The sequence below is a fragment of the Gordionus sp. m RMFG-2023 genome, chromosome 3 (genome assembly GCF_954871325.1).
Source record: "Gordionus sp. m RMFG-2023 chromosome 3, tfGorSpeb1-WG-v2, whole genome shotgun sequence".
Taxonomy (NCBI): Eukaryota; Metazoa; Nematomorpha; class Gordioida; order Chordodea; family Parachordodidae; genus Gordionus; species Gordionus sp. m RMFG-2023.
This window is the reverse complement of record NC_088777.1, coordinates 49415714-49435319: the sequence shown is the minus strand read 5'-3', so window position 1 is coordinate 49435319 and position 19606 is coordinate 49415714. Positions and strand designations below refer to the sequence as shown.

The window sequence follows — 19606 nt, the reverse complement described above, 5'->3', positions numbered from 1 at the left end:
ATAATTTTGAAAAAAATAAGATATATAAATTGTTCAATATTTAATTCCAATAGTTATAACAATTCTTTATTTTTTAAATTTTAAATTATTTTCCCTTTTCATTTTCTTTTATTTTTATTACCTATATTATATTTAATTAGATACAATATTTTGAATAATTTATTATACAATATAATTACTTGAAATATGAGATAAAATGAAATTAATAAATTAAATAATAAATTTAAAAAAAATTATAGAAGAAAGTTTTTTAGAAAATATATTTTCGAAAATAAAGTCATTCCTTTAACAATTGATTATATATTATATATGTCGTATGAGGATTCGGAATCTCTTGATTTAAATCCTTCACCTAGGGCGATTTAAAAAATTTTAAAATCCGATTTAACCTGAAATGTATTCTGGCATGTGTAGAGTATTTACCTTATAAATTTCAGCCAATTTTGCCATGAACTTTAGAAACTACTTCTAATTTATATTAATTTTTATATGGATTTTTAATATAAATTAGAAAATACTAAAATGTCTATGGCTGAAATTGGCTGAAATTTACAGGGTAAATACTCTACACATGCTAGAATACATTTTCGGTTAGACCTGATTTTAATAAATCGCCCTCGGTAAAGGATTTAAAATAAAGAGATTCCGAATCCCAACGGATTCCGAATCCCCATACGACATATATATATATATATGTGTGTGATATTTAAGCTATCATTTTATATAATTTTACTATCATTAAATTGAAAGAAAGAGTTAACTAAATAGTTATCAAAGTATCTACTGATATACTTTGGGTATTTCAATGTACTGTAGAAATATCGCTATATTGAAAAATAGATAATCTTTAAAATACTTTTACGATCTTAAATTATAGTTTAATCTCTAACGCAAATTTAAAATTAATTTTACATCTGAATTTTATTTTCAATTTCAAATAATCGCAAATTTTAAAAAAAAAACAACATATATTTAAAAAAATATTAAACTTATAATAAATAGAAATTTAAAAAAAATTAAAATAAATATATATATTAAGAAAGAAAAATATTAAAAATTATATGAACTAAATAATAAAAAATAAGGGGCAGGGGGGGGGGGGGGGTGGGTTAATTATAATATATTAAATACTGTCTGACATAGAACCAAATATGGAGATAAAATTGGATAGTTTTTTCGCCGAAGTTCCCTAAGGTTGTTGTATGTAATGAGGAGTAAGGAATGCCTTTGGATAATTCGACAACTGCAATTGATGCCTATTGTGCGTTCGATTTTGCAAACGCACCTATTACATGTATAATCCCATGTCAAGATTGGCCTTTCAACCAAGGTACGAGAATTATACCGTATTGTCAGAGATATTTAGTCCAGCAGCTGGGGTTCTAAGGTAGTAGGAATGTTGGCTGATAGTATCACCTTGTGAATTAAAAAATATATATTTAATCTTTTAAAAAAATTATTATTTTGAATGATAGACTAAAATTAATATAACTTACCTTCCCGATATTTTTTTTTACAAATTAAAATAAACAGAGTAAAATCCTAAAATTGCATATGATTATTCATTTTATTTAATCTAAAAAGGTGACAATTGTCATATAAAAATTTTTTACTCTTTGGCTTTCACCTTTTCTGGTGGTAAGCACCTTCAACATCTCTCTCCATTTTATGTTATTCATACAATCGCTTTTATCTAATTTATACTTCTTTATATTGGCTCTAACTTTATGGTCCCATTGAAGTTTTGGCCTTCCTCTTTTACGTTTGCCCCACTTCCAAACTCTCAACCTTATTCCCTATGTAGTTAATAGGCCTTCTCATTGTGTGCCCATACCACCTAAGTCTGTTTAGCATTAACTTAATCCTAATGGGCACTACCTTTAAACTACTTAGTATTCTTGTACTGCGCACTTTATCCTTTCTTGTTACCCCAGCAATCATCCTCAGCATTCTCATCTCCATAGTTTGTAGACTTCTCTCGTCTGATTCCTTGGTTGGCCATGTTTCCGAAATATATAGAATAGTTGGTTTTACTATGGAACTGTAAATTTTTCCCTTTAATTTTTATGGGATTCTTTTGTCAAATAGCACTCCAGATAAAGATCTCCACTGTAAACACCCTTGATTAATTTACTCTTTATCTCTTTTTCTATTGTGCCGTTTGTTTAAATAGTGGAGCCCAAATATTTGCAGCTTTCCATTGCCGATATCTGCCATTCATTTATATCAATACTCTCTGTTTCATTTCCTCCTATCACCATATACTCCGTCTTTTCTCTATTTACTTTTAGTCCGTGCTATTCTAGGATATTTATCCAACTCACTAATCTTTCTTTCATTTAATCCTTGGATTCGGCAAGTATCACAATATAATCTGCAAATATCATATTCCAGGGGACTGTTTGAGATATAGACTGTGTTAATACATCTAATGTAATGAAGAAGAGTGGCTGAGAGCCGACCCTTGATAAACTCCTTCGGCTATTGTGAAGCCTGCTGAAGTGCCTGTTTGTGCTACGGACCATGGTTGTATGGCCCATATACATATCCTGTATTATTCTTGTATATTTTTCGGGAACCTTTTTATGGCGTAGCGCCCACCAGATAAGTTTTCTTGGGAATCTATCGTAGGCCTTTTCTAGATCGAGAAAGACCATGTGTAGCTTTTTGTCTTTTCCCTGTATTTTTCACTCATTTGCCTAATTGCGTGGATAGCATCAGTTGTTGATCTACCAGGCATAAAGCCATACTGAGTCTCTCCTATTTCGATTATGTCTCTTAATCTTTTTTCTATTATTTTTTCGTATAGTTTTAGACAGTGTGACATTAGTTTTATGCCCTGTAATTTTGACAATTATGTGGATCCCCTTTATTTTTGAAGATAGGAACTAGATAGCTCTGCCATTTTTGTGGAACCTCTTCATTTCCAAGTATTTTATTGTAAAGATTTGTCAGGATAAGTTCGATCATCTCCTAGTGCTTTAAGACTTTCTATTGGAATATCATTTGAACCCCTAGCTTTGTTGTTTTTCATGCTTGAGGCATGCGATTATTTCTTGTTCTGTTATTAGTTGTACAAGGTTTTAACATGGGGAGTGTTCATCTAGATGCAGTATGTGGGGATTAAAGTTGAGAAGCTCCTGCAAATATTCTTTCCATCTATTCATTATTTCTTTTTCCTTTATTATCAATTTCCCATCTTTTTTGATTACTTTCGGAGCTCCGTTTATATCCCTAGAATTCTTTTCTCGCTGTTTGGCTAATCTGTATATTTTATTTTGCCCTTCTTTGGCATGTAGTTCTTCATACATGTCATCGTATGCCATAGATTTGGCCTTAGCCACTGCCTTGTAGCTATTCTCTTGGATTTTTTGTATCTTGTCTTGTCATATGTGTTTTTGGATTTGTACCATATTTTATAAAGGGCTTTTTTCTCCTGTATAGTGGTTTCAGCGTCTACATGACATGATTTCCACTGGATGCAAACCCCCCTTCAAAAACATTTGCCTACCCCTCTACAAAATTCCCTCCGTCTTTGGCGGCGGTGTCTCCTTATTATTATTTTCGCCTTTTTAATTTATTGATACTCTTTTCAGAGAAAGGATAACTTAAATTAATCTATCTCTACTACCAACTATCGATATTTTGTGAATATAAAGAATTTATTTTTTAGATAATAAATTCAATTAAATCCCTTATTATTTACAATGAATTAATTCTTATGGCATTATGAGCTTGCTCAAATATCTAAACCTTTTAAATTACATTTAAAAAGATAGCGGAAAGTTTTATTTAAAAAACAATGTGTATGATTGTTTGCAATATATAGATTTAATCGATGAAATGTATTATAATAATTATTCTATAATAAAAGTATTAATTTTTACAGCAATAAATTTTGTCCTATTTCATCTCAAAATTTAATAGATAACCCCCCCCCCCCCAAAAAAATAATTTATCCTACCCCCATTAGAGCAGCCTACTTCCTACCCCCTCAAAAAAAATAGGATGCTAACTGTTCCTACCCCTCCCGCTCATGTAGACGCTGAGTGGTTTGTACCTCTTCATTCCACCACCATAGTTCTTTGTATGATTTGTTACCTCCCCTTGTCAAACCTAGTGTCGATTTGGCAGTGTTTATTAGCCTGGATGAAAGGTCTGCCCACATTTTTTCACTGACTTGTGAGGAATCTAATGTTTCAATGTTTGCATTTATTGCAAAGGCATCTCTCATTGTTTTTAATTTGCCCCATTTGATGCATGGTTCCAGTTTTATCTTGTTTTGAGTGGATTTATTTGAGATATGTAAATCCATGACTTGTAGCTTGTGTGTGCGGCGATATCTTCTCCTGGGATGACTTTGCAGTCTATTACATCTTTTAATCTTCTGCGAGAGATTAGCATGTAATAATCTATCTGTGTTTTCCTTGTACCATTTTCATATGTTATTAAATGACTGTCTTTTTCCCTATAGTAGGTGTTGGTTAAGGCAAGGTCGAAGGCTTGCTCAAATTTCAGTACATGCTCTCCTTCATCATTCCTTTCTCCTCAAAATCACCATGATGCCTTTTGTAGCTATCTCTTGTTTTTCCCACATGCGCATTTAAGACACCACCTATTATGAATAGGTCATCCTTAGGGATTTCCATTACAGCTTCATCAAGGATAGCTCTAAAGTCATCTTTCTCTTCTTCTTTGCAACCCGTTTGAGGAGCATATACTGAAAGGATGTGTAGTATTGATTGACCAATGCAGAGTTTTATCTTTATTAGTCTATCAGAGATCCTGTTGACTTCTACTATTGAGGAGGTTAGATCTTGATTGAGGATGATGCCGACACCGTTTCTATTGCTAACAATTCTAATATAGTACAATTTATACCCATCTCCAATCATTAAAGTCTTCTGACCTTTCCATTTCGTCTCTTGTATGCACCCTATATTAACTTTTCTTTCAACATTGATGCCAATTCTCTCGTTTTACCTTTAAGTGCCCCAATATTCAAACTTGCTAACCCTTGTCTTCTTTGCTTTGACCTTTATTTTGCTTTTCGCAGGGAGAAGGTCTACACCCTGCGCGTCGTTTGGAGGCAACGCCCTAGCTTTTATATTCATATTTTTATTTGTTTCCTTCATTTTGTTTATTGGACAAGTATCCTTAGCACCCGGCTGTCCAAGCCTATCGGTGATCTGGGTGTCATCTCTAAGCTACGAAATTCATCTTACCATATGTCTTTACACATCAGTCATCGAAGAAAAACTTGAAAGTTTTTATGCTCCTTACCAAGATGGAATCTGCATCCTCTGCGTCCTTCTGTTTCCAAGCATACATCTAACCCATTAGGCCACCCCGGCGATTGACAATTGTCATAAATAATTATCAATAAAAATTTTTAAATAATTAAATTTAAAATATTATGCTAAATCAGACGGCCCCCCTAGAGTCATTAGCAATAAATTTCCAAGAACTTCCTACACTACCCGTTTAGGCTCAAATCGATCCCACTAATGTCAGACAAAGTGGATAAAGCAAAACTTGCGTGCAAAATTGATATCAGGTCCGCTTTTCTCTCGATTCCACTGGCCATGCAAGTTTGACGCTTCTTTGCGGTCCGCTTCTAAGGACAGTCCTTTGGATATAAAGTCCTCCCATGGGAGCATCCTTCAGTTCATATTATCTACAATCATCCTAGACCCCTGTGTCAAAACTATACGCAAAGCAAACTATAACGTATATCTCGACAATATCCTCATCTACGAGGATAATAAATTAGATGTCATGTGGTCCACAAATTTCTTAGGTGCACTTTGGAAGGATGGAGGCTTACTATCACCTTGAAAAAGTAACTCCTTGATTCAACTCCTCGTATTACTTACCACGTGGTGCCTATATATCTATTCGAAGGCGCTCTTATCAGCACCTGGAAATTGGCCCTCTCCTAGTCGCAAAAATTCTGTCTGTGATTAATCATTTTGCCTATTCAATAACTGGCTAATAATTATTTTATTTATTATTAATAATGCTAGATCTTAGTAAGATATAATTGCATAAAGGAATAATCATTAGATTTAAGTAACTATTATTTTTTTAGATTTTAAATATAAATACATAAATATACAAGGTATGTTGGGAACTAATCAGCTTAACCTTTGTCAAAATTATGATATAGGTCCGAAGATAATTTTATCTTAAAATTAGAAGATAACATGATAAAAACGCTTAATTATATTTAATTATACAAAAATACCTTTTAAAATACTTATTTCTCGAAATGATTTTAATTAAAAGAATTTTTTTTAACAAGCCACAAACCCAGGACCTCTAGAATCAAATGGTTTGAATTAAGTCCATTTTTATATAATATTTTTATTCCTTAATCATAATACACATAAAATCATTATAAATTTTTTTGAATTATTATATAGAATATATAAACGATATCTATTTTTTCACTTTGTATTATAAAAACTATTTTATATTTTTCTTATAAATATGTTAGAAAATTAATCAACTTAGGGAAAATAACCTAAAATGGATTTGAGAATTTTTACTACCACCAAAAAATATTTTTAGAGAATCTAATCACTTTCTTTGTGATAATCATTTTCATTTATTTATCTAACTCTCGCATCACGTGATCGACCTAACTTCCGAAACCACCAAATTCCTACTCTCGGGTGAGGAATTGAAATCACTATATTATGACAAAGACTAGTAAGCCATGACTTATTAAGATCGCTAAGCACTACATGAATGCTATCTTTTTAGCAGAAAACTCACCCGGCTATCTGGTATAAGGCAGAGACGTCTAAAAGTTACCGTCACTGAATATAGCAGTCAAGAATTAAAAGAGGATATGTCATGCAAATTCTTAAGGGACATTGCATTGAAATCACAGATTTACGCCAGGTCAGAGGCATAGAGTTGGGAGCAGATCAAATGGGAACCCTAGTCCCTGATTTACAAGTTTGACGGAAAACCACAACAGGGGAACATTGAAATCCCCTTTTGATCTAATCCAACCCAAAGATAGGGACAGAGGGCTGGATATAACATCAGCTGTACTATTCACCCCCTTATCCCCAAAAATGATTACCCCACCACCTCCAACGTCAGCAATTACGAAATGGAATATCTACTCAAGCAACCAAGATTAGGAGACACCAAGAAAAACCTTCAGCAAGTTAGTGAATTCCAAAGTCCCTCCCCCCATCCGCGTTATAATTTAGAGTTGCAGAAGCTCTGGCTCCCAGGGCGGATACTGGATCTCAAGATTAGGACGGGAACTAACTTCGGCCCTGGATAAGATATCTTAGACGTTCACCTTCTGGGAAGGGTGATAAAGCCAGAGACCACATCGTGGAAGATGATGACTAGCCCTCAGTTTACGATTATTACAATTGTGAAATTATCGGTCACCGAACAGTTATACGAGGTGAACTTATTATCATGGCCAATATATTCTCAAAATTACCTCGTACAGCGCAGCCGTCATGCCTCCGTTAGCGCTGACGGTCGAAGTGCGTCATTAGGTAAATTCTCCAAACTTCTTAGTCTTACGGGTATCGACGTTACACACAGCATGGAAGTTAATCTATTTTCCAGATTAGTACCCGCATCCATCCTCAACCCACACCCCTTCCAGTCCCCCTTTATATGCCGAATAGCCTTGAGAGGCTTCTGTCTCGATTTGGTTATTTAAAAAATCGATTTATCAGATTGGTTAGCAAGTATACCCACATTGTGTGACAACTAGTACCCTGCCGTCAATAAGTAACTGAAGGTATGTTCTGTTCCCCACTATTCCTGATCCACAAGAGTAACGAAATCCCCCGCGTTATATTAGACTTCTTTAACGTCTCGTGCAACTTCTTAAAGTACCCGTTCCGACTCAAGACCATTCCTATAATCGCCCAAACGTTTAACAAGTAAGGCAACAAAAATTGACTTAAAATATACCTTTTACTCCATTCCTCCAGACCAAAGTAGGCTGAGATTTTTGGGATTCGCGATCACTAACACCAAATATAAGTACAAGACCCTCCTCATGGGGACTGGGGTTTTCCCCTACACCCTCCATAATATAGTGCTTGACCTATGCTCCTAGTCCATCATTATCGCCAACTATTCGATGTATTTAGTTGACATAATTATTTTTCATGCTGACCACCAGTTAGTATCAGGGATACACCATTGCCTACCTGGATATGGCTGCCGCCTGGATTAATCGTTAATAAAACCAAATCAGGCCTGTGGAGAGAATCACTTACATAAGAACTGAGATTAACTTAAGAATAAAACCGCCTGATGGATCAGGAATATAAATCTCTCCTGAGTTTTTGCCAGTTGATTCTTTCACTCCCTCCAATCAATAACGAAAGGGGAATAGCAAGCACTCAGAATTCTGAAACATTTTACCTATTAAGTAACGGGTCTGTCAAAAGTGTTCGAACATATTATAGTATCATAACCCTGAGGACATACCCCGTATCGACTACCTTAAAGCAAATAAGCAGTAGTCGCCAGGCGCTCCTGAATACCTTTTTTACATTCTCGGCTATCACGTTTATTCACGTCGACGCTTTTTTCAAGCACATATGAATCGCAAATACTTTCCGAGTGATAATCATTCACCTATGATGAGTCCAAACACACTCTTGGGATTCCAGAACTAGCCACGCCCCACATTAAACAAAAAAGAATCTTTTCTAAATGAGTCGGTTTCAACAAGTATAAGAGAAGGTCTCGGCCATCGTTACTGAAAGCCAGGTTGCATATACAATCATTAAGAAAATAGGTGCCAGATTCCTTGCTTGCGGGCATCTATCCTTAACTAGGTCCACCTAGCTTGAAACCTAATGTGGATCGCTTCAGAACAAAACAACAAACGAGAAATGGATCAGCAGCGAAGATGCTCACGCCACCCTTCAGGACATACACATCGGAGGCCTACCCCAAATTGATCAGACCGTCCTGTGAATTCGAGCATCGAAGTCCTTTGATTGACAAAGTCGATAACCTCAACGAGGACAACAATGAGATATTGGAACAAAGGTTTTACCCCACTATCTTGGACAGAATTCTGAAGCTGTCTATTATTACCATCGCACGACATCAAGGAATGAATGACTGGTGCCGAAAAATATTTTTATTTGCTATTTAAATAGAATTATATTAATCTATTATTATAAAAATGAATTTAATGATTTTATTAAATATTCATCATATCAATAATATCTTTTTTTTGCAAATGCTTTTAAATTATATATTTTTAGTGATGTAAAAATATCTAGATATCTAGTACATTTACCTATAACCTATAACAAATAAAAATATTTTTCTCAACCCACCTTTCAAGGTAGAGCATACTTTACAAATCTTTTTTTATAATTAATTTATTTTAAACTTTGTGTTATTTATAGTTTATTACCATCTTAGAAAGTATTAAGAATATACCAAGCAACATTATACTCTTCCCCATAAAATAATATCATTTTTTATATAACCATATTATTTTGTATTGTTTACACTTAAATCTACTTTTGATTTGCACTCATAAAATAATAGAAAGCCCAGAAGAAGAGTAACGCTCAATAAGAATGTTACAGGGAATAAATACTAGACTCGGGATGTGTAATCATTTAGACCACCAAACTAACTAACAATTTTATATTTAAGTAAGCACCTTTTCTGTGGTAATAGCGATTGATTGTGTTTAATAATTAATATAGGAAAGGATATTGAGGTAAAGGGCGTGCATAATAAAATCATGGTAGGAAGAAAAATAAAGTTGAGACGATATTGTATTTGCTTTGAAGGAACAAAACGAGCATAAGATATTTTTATATTTTGTCAAAATAACTTGCTTGCTCCTATTATTATTATATATTTTCCCCTATTAAAGGAACAAAATTTTAAGTTTATCAGAGCTCTTGACTTTTATATGCGTAATTATTGAAATAATATATGTAATAAAAGTTTGAATTTTTAGTTGTGGTTTGATAATTTAATAATTTGAATATTTAGATTATGACTATGAAAATTTTTCGCAATGTATAAAATAAAGGCTTGATAAGATATTTAGCTCAAGTAAATTAAAAGATAATTAGAATAAATAATAATAAAGCATCGAATTTTTTTTTATAAATCAAAATGTGTATGAATATAATCAATCATATATTATTAAAATTTTCTTATCTAATAATGGACAATTTTACATAAGACGGCTATTTCGAAAGCATATTTTACTTTTCTCTTCAGATGATAAATTATCAATATTTTTGTTATGTTTCCATTGTATCGTTGCAGGGAAATAATTAATTGTTTCAGTTTATTACAAAAATATTCTATAACTTATATTGTATGTATGTAAATTTAATTATATTAATTGTAAATAAGAATATTTTGTAAAATTTAATATCAAAATTGCAAATGAGATTGAATATTAATTAATTTAATGTTGTAAAAATTTATAATAAAAATTAAGAAATTTAGGTTGAACTCAAGTAAATTGCTATTATTACCTTAAAATGATTGCTAGTCTGTCTAGAATCACTTGACCTGCTACTCTTACCAAGAAATTTATTTATTTTCATTCCTACCTCTCAACATTTAAATTAAACACTATCTCTATCTTATCCCATATGTCTCTAACTTTTAATACTACTCCCTATCTTTACCTTAGTTTGTAAAAAAAATTTCTTCAGATCATATTTACTTAGGTTGACTAATATAATATTATGGTGAATGATTGAGAATTAATGTATATATATCAAAACAACTATAATTTATTACCAAGTAGATAAATCTTTTTAAGTAAAATATTTTTAAAAAATCATGATTATTTACTCAAAGAGCACATTATGAAAATTGGGAAAAAGTTAGGAAAAATTTACGTCCTTACTCTTAACTAAAAAATTGGTTTCAGAAAATAATTTAATTGTGATATAATGCATATTTCAATGTTGCAAATTTTTATTTAATGCATAATTATATTTATTTTATTATATTATAACACAGAAATGATCATAAGCAGATTAATTGCACATTGTAAAAATACAAGATATATTTATACTTCCACCTATAAAAGTGTATTGAAAAAAATTTTTTCTGGGTAAGCTCCAAGTAAGGCGATATACGATATGATTTAGGTATGTGTTTAAACTTGTAATGTTCAATTGTTTCGTTTCTACAGATATCAAATTATCTCTAACAATTATTGTAATCTATGGGTGAAATTTAAAAAAATATAATATTCTTAAACAAATATTAATTATATTTTAGCTTTTCATAACTTTCCTTCCCAAATCTTGTTACCAAATAAAAAAAATATCTGACTCACATTTGAGTTCGTATATTGAACACATTTGAATAGCCTATCAGTGTTTAACGTCAACATACAAAGCACAATAATTGAACCAATGCTATTCAATCGGATCTCGACCTAGGATAAAGTTACTAAAAATGTTGAGTAATGAACTACTACTCACTTCAGCTTCAATTTTTAATGTTTGATTTAATTCAATTAATTTTTCTAGGTTCGTCAATTCAAAACTTTCAAATATCCACAACATTTTGTATATGGTTCTGTTTACTAAATATGTAACTATATTCCTATCACCCCCTTGGATATAAGATGATATTGAATTATTCTCTTTATGTAGATAGAGTTCAGCGAATCTTTTTTTTAAAAAATATTCTCCAATTATCCTCTCCTCAAAATATAAAATTTTAAATAAAAATAATTTTTTAAAAATAACGACTAAAATTTAAAATCTTTAGGTAAAAAAAAAGTGAAAACCCTAAAATATCTTATTTTCAAAAATGTTTTTATTGAACAAAAATAAAATGATGATATTTCCATCTAGCTAGGAAAAATTCTTTTAAAAAAATTTAAAATTATATATTATTGTATCATTTATCAAAGTTTAATTTTAAACATAGTAAATAATTTTTTCTAATCTTATATAATAAAAATTTAAAATATTGTAGGAGTTGAAATGAGAACCTATGTAAACCATCCCTTCCAAAGTTAGCATCTTTGGGGAAATATATATAAAAAATATAAAATATTTTTTCCTAATAATTGGTTCTAGCCTAAATTACATTTATACCATTATAATATACCAGTTTTATATAGTTTCCTATATGATAATCAATATCTCTATTCCTTTATTTTAATAAACAATGTTTTATTGTTAAAATATTAAATATTTTTTCATTAATTATTCATATAAAAATAATAAATGATCTCACGTTTTATTCCCTTCTGTATATACATCGAATAAGCCAGGATAATGGAACAGAAAGCATAGCTCGTAAAACTCTGCACCTATAACTATAAAATATAAATTTGGAATTATTATATTTTTCCATGAGATATATCTTGATATATTACTAAACGCTAGAAATATCTACTTATGATTATAAATTTTGTCAAATTAATATCCACCTTAAGAAACACTACCCAACAATATTGCAAAATTTATTAATTATAATTTTATATTATATTATTGTTTAAATTTCAAAATCAAAATTTATAAATTTAAGAAGCTTTTATTTCTCCCTAATGTGAGTTTTGGGACTAGTTTTTAATTATCCAATATAGCTTAAACAATTCATAGTATAGGGGCTATAATTTAACATGATGTATTTTGTAATTTTTGCATAGCTTAAGTTACATCGTGATATTAGCCGGGTAAACGAAGCGTTATACCTGGATATTTTACATCGCTTTTGTAGGGTTTAATGCGATTATATATTTATGAGATTGAAATGAATGTATACCTCTTTGAGTAGGAATAGTTCTAAAATAAGCGTAGATGCATATTAATAGAATTAGTTTCATTTTATTAGAAATATTTTGATTTTAGTTTGTAAATTAAGTTACGATTATCTAAAAGAGTTCATAAATTTAATAATTTAAAATATTTACACTAATACTATCTATTCTGCAAATGTTTTCTAAAAAATATATCTTATTTATAGTCTGTAAAAATATCTCTATATCTGTATATCTATATTAAGTACAAAAGTAAAAAATTGAATTATTTTTAACCCCTATTATACCAGAGAGATTTCTAATATAAATATAAAAAAATTCTAGTTAATTAATATTTTTTAAAACTAATAAAAATGATTTATTAGTTTAAAATAAATTTATTTTTAATTTTTTAAATATACCTTTTGTAATAACTAATTCTTTTGTTGTTGTTGCAAATTTCATCAAACTTTTTTTTCTATTTTAAACTTTCATCCTTGTTGAGTAGTTAGCTTTATCATTATTTCCTTCCATTTTATTAAATTTATATTTTATAAATAGATACAATCAGCGATATAAACCATTAAAAAATTGCACTGACGCTGGCATCCATAGTACTTATGCTGAACTTTAGAATGTGCTACCCTAATGTTCTCTCATTTTAATTTAATATATAATAAAGGTAATTTCCCAGAAGAGTTGATGATGAATTCAAAAATTCTACCTTCCCAAAAACTTATAATATAAGGTAGAGATCTGCAAAAGTATGCCCGGCCAGAACGGGCTCGAGGCTGGGTTAGGGCCTTTTTTTTCAAAAAGGGTTCGGGCTTTTTAAGAAAATTTGGGTCAAGTCGGGTCGGGTTTTTAAAGTTTTTTAATTATATCTAAATTTATCAATTTAGGTTGAATCTTTTATGTAAAATAAAAATATTTGGTTTTAATTTATAGAAACTAAACGCCATATATAATATATCTTTTATTTTGAGTAATTATAAAAATTAATTTTTATAAAATTTAAACGAAAAAAATTTCCAACTTTATTTTTATAAGAACCTTAGAAGCCACAAGTTTGTTTATGGTTACGAATAGTGTTGTTAAACGGCTCGATTTGAGCCGATTGTTAAAAACGGCTAACTCAATATTTTATCTAGAATAATATTAGGCAAGCCTGAAGATTTTGCTCATAGATAGCACAAAGGTCTAGACATGAATAGGCGAAATCTCAAGGCTTAGGCAATATTTTTCTGAATAAAATATTGAATTCGCCGTTTTTAAAAATCGGCTCAATATAAGCCTTTTAACAACACTAGTTACGAATAACAATATGAAGATGATCGACTTATTTATTTTTTTGAAATTATGTGTCAGTTTTAAGTGAGAACAAAATTTTTCGGGTGATATAGATGAAGCCGGTAAATTTAACATATACAGTGTTGTGATGATTTAATGAAACATATTGACGATTTAATTAAATCACATGCATATATAATTATAATCTTTACAAATGTACAACAAATTAAATAATGCATTGTCTATATTTTAATTATCTTTGCAAATATTATCATTTTATAAGAATGGGTTTGAATTTAATCGTCAATATTCATTAAATCATCACAACACTGTATTATCATTTTTGTGAATATTTGTTTGTATATAGCTATTTTACAACATTTTGTAAATAATTTCCTTTATGTGTATACACTTGATTGGTGTAAATGTATTTAAATCTCTGCATACATACAGTGTGATAATTTAATGAAACATATTGACGATTTAATTTAAACACATGCATATATAATTATAATCTTTACAAAATGTACAACAAAAGAAATAATAAAAGAAATTTCAACAATGCTTTGTCTATATTTTAATTATTTTTGCAAATATTATCATTTTATATGAATGGGTTTGAATTTAATCGTCAATATGTTTCATTAAATCATCACAACACTGTATATGACAATTCCTTTTCATTTATTTACTTTTAGGAGGAAATTAATATTTTCATATAAAATTTTTTTTTAAAAAAAATCAAAAAATAAAGAGGCGTTATGATTCGCAATATGAATAGGTTAATATGTAATCCCAAATATTTTTCATAATTTTTAAAAATTTTCATTTTTTTTAAGTAAATGTCGTAATAATAAGCAAGCAAAACATTTTTTTTTATATATACTTAATTTTTTTATTTTACCGTAGAGATTATATATAAAAAATAAAAATACGTTACCCTATCGCGCCCGGCATATTTCCCGTGAACATAAAAATTTTTATTTTTCTAAAACTGAGTTATACAAGACTCATATAACACATTTTCAACGTTATTTTTATTTAAAAAAAGTGTGTATATATATATAGAGAATTATGAAATGTTGCCATTTGTCATCATTGGGATAATTTCATATGTAAAAAAAAATATACAATTTATTTTGAAATGATGAGAAATAAAACGATTGCAATTTTTATTTAAACATAGAGATATTTTTACAATTTATTACTTTCGAATCTGGAATAACCATCTGTGCAGTTCTGGCATCTTTCAGCCGCCAAAGAATGCCCTGTTTATTCAAATCCAACTGTGATTGAATTAAAACTATTCAATTTTCCTTCTCTTTTTTTCAATCTTCAAGGTAGAGGTTCACCTTTTTTTCTATCATTTTCCTCTCCAACCGTCATCGACTTTAGCTATCTGAGCTTAAAATACTAAAAAGAGATACGTGTTTTCAATATTGCTAAACATAAAATACTAGTAATAAACTATTATAAAAACATTGTATACCATTGATTTATATATATATAATGGTTATCGATGTAAAAGTGTAAAAATTTTGGCGCGTAAAATATGTAACAATGAAATTGTATTTACGCGATACGTGATATATAGCGCATATGCCCTCTGATGTTGAATAAACAACAGAGCTACTCTAGGTTTTCCTCATTTCCATCTAATTGGAACAGAAGTTAATTAGGATGCAAAGTTAAAAAAATATGAGGAGCCCTCTTCACGTTTGTGGGCAAGCCGCACGTACTTGTACACGCCACATTTCGAAAAATGTTATATACGTCCATAGGCTTTAGGAGAAAGAGCGGGGCAGAAAAAAGAAACTATGCCCAAGAATTGCAGTATAAGTTAATAACTTTAAGAGTGGGTTGTGGTTGATTTTAAGTTTAAGTTTTAGTTAAAGAATTTTAAAACAAGCGGGTAAATTAGAACAGTGATTCTTTAGGATGTATATAACATTAGATTCAATCCCGCATTCCAAATGTGTCCTCCACAGGGCGTCAAGACTTACGCGATCGAATGCCTTACTGAATTCTACGAAAGTGAAGAAAGCTGGAAATTTAAATTTCCAACATTTTTGTATCATTATATTTAAAGCAAGAATAGGTTCGAGAATATTTTTGTTTGGTCTATAAGCACAAATATATTTAGGGATTAAGTTTGATAAAGATGACATAATCCTGTTTTTTAGCAGGACCAAAAAAAAAAATCTTAGATACAGCAGATGTAAGAGCTACAGCGCGATAGTCATTAAATTTCTTTGGGTCATTTATCTTGGGAAAATTACACAAGAGAGAATTATTCCATTCCACAGAGGTTTTTCCGGTTTCCCATATTTTATTAAAAAGAGAAGGATACAGTTCTAGGTGCAATTTTGAGATGTTCAGCTCCTATTTTATCTAGTCAAGGAGCTTTATTATTACGCAATTTTTTAATTACTTTTACAATTTCATCTGTGGAGGAACCTGACGGGGGCGGAATTGAGTGCTCGTTTGTGTTTGTTGTGCAGATAGCTCTTCTTGAGTCGAAGACCATCATATAGTAATTTTGACAGGTTAATGATAAAATGTGAAATAATAAATATTGCTTTGTAAATTAATGTGTCTAAGTAGCAACCATTAATCTTTTAAATTATGAAAATAAATTGATTAAAATTTTTGATGAACAAATGATCTCGCTGGACGTGAAAGGGTTTAAAAACATTTTGAAAAATTTTCTTCGTCCATTTTTTATTGCCCCTTATTTTCTTATTGAGATTATAACTGTGGTATTTAAATGTTTTTTTACAATTTTTTGATATTTATTGATATATATTTCTGTTTTGAATAATTTGAAAAAAAAAATATGTTGTTTAGTTTTAATTATATTTTTTAATAGTTAAATTCAGGGATCCAAACCGAACCTGAACCGATCCGTTAAACCGCTAAAAACCGGTATTTTTATCAAACCTGAACCGAACCTAAACTGCTAAAAAAAATTCTAGCCGAACCTGAACCAAACCGCTATAATGTCTCTGAACCGGTTCGAGCCTCATGATTTTATGCTTAAACATGTAAATTATTATTAGTATATTGAAAAAATTTCAATTACATTCAAATTATTTTAAAGATTAACATCAATCACATTTGATTGATAAGTGTCGGTCATAATTTTTATAAACTTTAGTATATTGTCATTTTACAACATTTTTTAAAATATTTTAAGCTTGTAAATTATAATGCTTAGAGAAAAATTAAATCCAAAATATTATTATATCAAATCGATATCATATTGGCAGTGCCGGCTACCCAAGACAGTGTGGAAAGATGCTTTTCAACAATTAAATTTATACTATCTCCTCATAGTGTAATTTGAGTGAGACGAATTTTGAAAATATATTAATTGTGCGGCTTAATAAAAAAAATTTAAGTAAAATAAAAGTAAAATCTTGTTCATATTAAAATTAATCATTGATATATATTCTTTAAATATTATTTTATAATGTGCAATTAATAAAAATGAAGGTTTTAACATGTGTTTTATTAATTAATGATAAAATAAAAAAGTATTTTTCCTATACATAATTCAAATGTAGGCTTGGATACAAAAATGTTCAAACCGGTTCTTAGAGGTTCGAACCGAACCGATATTTTAATTTTTTACGAACCGAACCTGAACCTTGAACCGTTATTTTTATCCGAACCTGAACCCGAACCAAACCGATATTCGTTTCGGTTTGGATCCCTGGTTAAATTTATATTACTTTAGATTTATTAGTTTATATTAAGAAATGTAAAGTTATAATCAGCCAAATATCTCCCCCCCCCCAAACTTTCGCCCATATAATAATATCTTTAAAAAAACCAAAAGTTTTTGTGTTTTTTTCGTTTGTCCAGTTTATGTGTCATCAGTCTGCAGACATTTAAATAAATGTTTTCGAACTATTTCGCTTACAAGTACGCGCGACCTGCCCACTTACGTGCAGCACTCTTTATATAAAGTTTCCCCAAATCTTATATTTTTTTAATATATAGTTTGACGGAAATAAGGAATACTCTTTTGATCCATAGCATTAGAGGGCGATACGCTTTTATCATGTATCTTATTGTATATAGATACAGAGTAGAGATCTGCAAAGGTAGGCCCATTTAGGCCCTAATATTTTTTTTAAATTTTATTTGTAAAAATTAGACGCCATATGACATGTATCTTTTATTTTGGGTATAATATCATTCGACTTTTCAACTTTTTATACATTTTCTAAGAAACAAGGCGCCGTTTGTTTTTTTTTCTCCATCTTATAATCTTTTATCCTCTTACTTTAGTATCACTAGGGATCTGCAACGGGTCTAATTTTTTCAAGCCCGGCCAGGCCCGAATTTTATTCTTTGCCCCACCCGACCCGAACCCGAAATTTTTTTGAAAAGATATACCGGCCCGGTTCGAATTTATTTAAATATAGAAATTAATTTTAAAATTATACGCAAAATAAACGATATATGTTATATGGCGTCTAGTTTCTATAAATAAAATCAAAATAATTAGCATTTTTCATATAAAATTCAACATTAAAATTGATAAAATTAGATATTATATTTTTAAAAAAAATTAAGACCCGACCCGGCCCGAATTTTTTTTAAAAATCTAAGGCCCGACTCAGCCCGAACCCGTTTTTTTAAAAAAAAAAATTCGGGCCAGGTACGGACACTTTTGCACATCTCTAAGTATCACAATGAACATTATAAATTTATTTTAGTTGACATAGGTTAATTAAAAGCATATTTTTTTTAAAAAATTCTCCAAAAAGAAAATGTGGCAAAAATATTTTTGCAAAAATGAAATATGTATAATATTTAAATGTGTTTTAGAAAGTTTTATTCTATATAATAAAATATAAATAAAGATGTAGTTGATTAAATAAATAAAAATATCGAATTAAAATTAAAATTAATACTATCTAGACACGCGCGCTCGGTCCCAACCAAAAGTCTTTAGGCCTTGCATTCATATCGCTCTCTCCTAATTTAATTCCATTTATCGTATAGAATTTATTACAGATATTTTCACTATATCCTTTACGCGTAATATAGTTGTAGATACTAATAATCACTAAACACTTTTGAAATATATATTTAAACATGAGTTACATATGATTTTTAAAACTTTTCCAAAATATTAAAAGAGGGTTTTATAAACACAACTTTTAATACTATTTCTATTTTTATAATGAAAAAAATATTTAAAATGTAATTTGAAAATTTTTTTTTTTTAATTTTGACCTTATACGAACACATTTTAAAAATATTTGCCACTACCAAAGATATAGATATTATTATAATGTTTACTCTAAAATAAAATTTCAAAATCGAAACTTTACAGAGTTAAAATAAACTGAAGCTTATTGTACCGACTACTCCCGGTCTATTCTATTTTTGAGAATAATATAATTTTAGTCATTTTGGCCTTGATCTATCTAATCCTACATTAAACTAGTCCATCACAAGAACATTTATTGTAAATGCAAGATAACAGCATTGTTCTCAAACTCGAAATATATAGCCATGATCATTTTTATAATTTTTTTA

At 29.8% G+C, this 19606-nt stretch overlaps 1 long non-coding RNA gene across 1 annotated transcript; it reads right to left on the bottom strand.

The window, feature by feature from the left end:
• Nucleotides 1-11623: 11623 nt before the first annotated feature.
• Nucleotides 11624-19111, bottom strand: LOC135927323 (uncharacterized). Its single transcript, XR_010572041.1, has 4 exons — nucleotides 18976-19111; nucleotides 13183-13287; nucleotides 12256-12337; nucleotides 11624-11679 (listed from the first exon to the last, which is right to left on the bottom strand). It is a non-coding gene; the product is annotated as an uncharacterized LOC135927323 (long non-coding RNA).
• Between the last annotated feature and the right edge of the window lie 495 nt (nucleotides 19112-19606).